This window comes from Ochotona princeps, chromosome 4, assembly GCF_030435755.1.
Source record: "Ochotona princeps isolate mOchPri1 chromosome 4, mOchPri1.hap1, whole genome shotgun sequence".
Classification (NCBI taxonomy): Eukaryota; Metazoa; Chordata; class Mammalia; order Lagomorpha; family Ochotonidae; genus Ochotona; species Ochotona princeps.
In genome coordinates, this window is record NC_080835.1 from 81,460,261 (window position 1) to 81,464,589 (window position 4,329).

General features: G+C 36.8%; 1 pseudogene; it reads left to right on the plus strand.

Annotated features, from left to right (window-relative positions):
* The first annotated feature begins 2,914 nt into the window (after positions 1 to 2,914).
* On the plus strand, positions 2,915 to 3,031 carry LOC118759651 (U2 spliceosomal RNA; annotated as a pseudogene).
* The last annotated feature ends 1,298 nt before the right edge of the window (positions 3,032 to 4,329 follow it).

The window sequence follows — 4,329 nt, forward strand, 5'->3', positions numbered from 1 at the left end:
GTATGACATACAGGGTTGAGGAAAGGGTTGAACAAAATCTGTCCACAGGGAGCATCATCAAGATGCTCCTCCTCTCTCATTCTTTTTCATGCATCTGCCTCTGATAATGCTATCTAGAAAAATTGAAACTACTGACTCAGATTTTCATCCTTCCATTCCAGCAATCCCATTAGGAAGTTCTATTTCCCATGTTGGAAAATAATTTTCAGAGAAGTACTGTGCTCTTCCCATTCTCAAAAAGCAGGTTTCTGTCTGATTCTCGAGACCCGCCTGTTGCTTAGCACTGTGAATCTGTATATCTACATAGTATTTTACCTCCTTTTTTTTTATCATCGCATCTTTAGTATTCCAAGTTCTTCCTGAAACCCAGACTGAACCCTACGCTCTTAGCACCATTCTAAGGTTGGACCTACTCTTTTGGGAGTGATTTTTTCCCTTTTGTTTCCTGACCATCTTTTGCTTTCATGATTCATATTGCCACATCATGCTGACTTCCAGAAACTCACCTCCTCAGATTAAACCCTGTATATCTTGCTGATGCCCTTGTACTTGTTACTGACTTTTGTGGTGGCTGAAGGAGGAATTTCAGAAAATCACAGTGTGGTTTGGATCTATTTCTAGATCATTCAAAAGGCAAACTGACTCCGGTTCGTTAGAGCCTTTTTCAGTACGACTGCCCTCTTACATTGACCAGAGATAAAACAACAACAAAACACTTCTAAATTGTTTTATAACATGTATCTCATACCTTTTGCTATTCACATTTTATGCTTATTCCTCTTATTTTGTCCCTGGACTTCGGTCAGTGGAACAATAGCAGACATGACACAAATAGTGGCATTAAATCTATTCAGTAGAGTTTGGCATCTGATGCAGCAGTGCATCCTCCTCTTGGATGGCTGCATTCATACTGGAGTGCCTGTATTTGAGTCCCAACATCATTCTGCCTTCCAGCTTTCTGCTAATACTTATTGTGGAAGACTGCGGGTGACAGCCCAAGCTGTTGGGTCATTGTGACCTGATTGGAAGATCTGGATCTTAACTCTACTGGCTCCACACTTCAGCCAGAAGCTGCAGTGGAATAAAGCTTAGTGGAATATACTCTTGAATAGGACAGAGTGAGCACGTTTGAGTTTGTCTGCCTCCACAGTGATGAATTAGAAATAGGACAAGGAAATGTGCCCCGTGGAACTAAAGCATCTGCCACAGTCACTGACTATAAAGCCAGCATCAATAAAGTCCTGTATTTCCATAGATCAAACATAAATGGAAAGCATGATTCTTTAAAAGATTTATTTATTTTTATTGGAAATGCAGATACACAGAAAGAAGGAGATACAGAGAGAAAGATCTTCCATCCGCTGGTTCATTCCCCAAGTGGTTGTGAGGAACCAGGAGCTTCTTCCCAGTCTCCCACATGGGTGCAGGATCCAAAACCTTTGGGCCAGCTCTACTGCTTTCCCAGGCTGCAGTTGGGGAGCTGGATGGAAAGTGTAGCGTTTCGGACATGAACTGGCACCCATATGGGATCCAGTTGCAAGCAAGGTAAGGACTTTATCCATTAGGCTACTGTGCTCGGCTTGGAAAAAATGACTTAAAAGATTTATTACATGTATGGAAAAATTACAAAAAATGTTAGTGGCTTCCATTGAAAGTCACTATCTATAATTAAATAAATCCTGGTCACATTCATGTAAAATAAGTGTCAATATTGTAAACATGTAAATTTTCTTTGCATTGATCCACAGAGGATAATTCTATTAATAACATCTTGCTTGCCACTTTGTCCTCTTTTAGACATGTCTCATTTGAAGGCACTAACTTTTGTCAGTTTTTCTGTATGTTTAGTGCTTTTTTGTTGTATTAAATAAATCTTGCAGTATGGCTTGTAACAATCTTGATATCTGGTAAGACAAGTCTTTCAAACTATTCTTTGGAATTTACTCTTTGTGTCAGCTTTAGGATCAGCTTGTCAAGTTCCTCAACAACCACATTGAGATGTTTTTTGATACAATGTTACTCTACAACTTAATTTTTTTTTATTAATTACATTGCATTATGTGATACAGTTTCATAGGCTCTTGTATTCCCCCATCCCCTCCCCCCGTGGTGGATTCCTCCACCTTGGTGTAGTATTACAGATCAAATTAAGTCAAGAGTCTATCTTTGCAAACATATAGCAAGCATAGAGTCCAGCATCTTATTGTCCAATACATTCAGCAGTTTTTTGGGGAGACCATCTCTGGTCTGAAGGTAGAGCTGGCAGAACATCATCCCGATCAATTGAAAACCCCCACATAACATCAACAACAATTTACAACATTATGGAATTAATTGACATGGTATTGAGTAACGAATATGTTAAAACCATGCAAGTTCTTAACCACATCCTGTGACTACTTCATTGACATTTCAATTTTTGTTTATACATAGAACCGGCTGCTATCCACCTTAAAGTGGCTGTACGGTACTATTCAGCTGTCTTGTGTCTATTTTCATTTTAGTATATAGCAGTTTATAGTGTTGAAGCATAATTTTGCTGAACTTGGCAGATTTTAGGATAGTCTAAACTGGCTTATAAATCTAACAAGACATTTGTCAACAGTTTAGGTGCAGAACAGTTTTAGGAGGGGCGTGCAGAGAAATCTTCAATACCCCAGTGAGGAGTAACTAATCTTTGTGTCCTACCTAGTAAGGTATGTGTGAGTCCACGCTGACCATTTCCTGTCTGGTTCTACGCTTTCCTTGTCTTTCTCTGTCTATCTAGTCTGATTTTTTTTGGGGGGGGGTGCTCCGGAGCGACCCTGATGGTCATTGCAAGAGAGGGTGGGGATCCAAAGTTGGAACTAAGTAGGGACCAGAAAAAGCTTCTCTCCCTAGTCCCGAAGAAAGTTTACTGTTCTGTTTCTGCACAATCACTTCTCGGCCTTTTGGCTAAGATCAAGTGTAGTATCTCTTCTTCTGTTTCCGCAGACCACTCCTCTACAACTTAATTTGAGTAGATTTAACTTTTTCAGAAGCTTGAGTTTTTCTATTACATAAGCATGGTATATCTCATTTGTCAATCTGATTTAATGCTTTTAAGAAAATGTTAGTATTTTCAAGTTGAATATTGAGTTTATGGATGTTCTTTTTGCTTCATGACTTCAATATATGTATCATAAATTTATGCAAACATAACTTTTATGGCTTACTTTATTTATCTGAAATGAACAAGTTTCATGTATTTCACAATACAGATTTAGTAGTACAGCAAACCTCCCATTATACCCTCCCTCCTGCATGCATTTCTGACCCACCCTCTTGCTTCTTCCCTTCCTTCTTTTTCATAAAACTTAAAAAAAAATTCAGTCACAAGCTTAATGCTTCATTATGTAAGATTTTCAATATAACCTCTTTTTAAAAAAATGAAAACATATCTGAAGCAGAATGAAGCCATTCAAGATGATGGTATGGTTATTAATATGGAGAAACCTATAGCATATTAATAAATTAGACAAGCCTCTTCGATATTAACAAGTGTTTTATTTAAATGTCATTTATTTATATATACATAAAATTATATATATGTAAAAGTGTGGAATAAAGATATAACTGGAAAAGCTGTTAAAATTCAGAGTCAGGTGTAAGGTACCTTTCAGATGGAGGAAATATCTGGAATGGTGATGCAAGTACCTTTGAAAATTTGCTGCTCTAGAAAGTAGTGAGAACAGTAGCAAAAAAAGTCAAAACTAATGATCAAAATTTTCAGAGCTCTGAAAATTAAAGAATTTCAGTATTTTAGAATTTTTTATAAAGAATATCAGCTGGGCCATGGAAAGAACTGTAAGTGGTCTGAGTTTTTAAAATTGTTCTCTACATATCATCATCCTTTTCCTAGACCTCTGCAGTAAAAATAAAAAAGAAAAATCTAGTATCTACCCTTACTGTACAGACTGTCAATAGCAATCTGGTGGCTATAGGAGACGGTGTGGTAGGATTATAGCTCCCTAAAAGTACCTTAATATAAAGCACCTTCTCAAAAATTTTGCCTATGTGGCTGCTCATTTAACATTTTTTATGTTATTAACTGACATAAAAAATATATGGATTACCATGTGGTGTTTTGATAGATGTGCATATAATATATAATGTCTAGATCAAGGCATACATCTTCCTCCTCAAACTGTTATCATTTATTTGTGGTAAAAACATTCAAATTCTTTCCTCTAACTTATTTTTTAAAGACAAAGTACATTGCCATTGTCAAAAATCACACCACTGAATAATAGAACTAATAACTTCATATTCCTGTGCAATTAAGACATAGTATCCATTAATGCATATTTT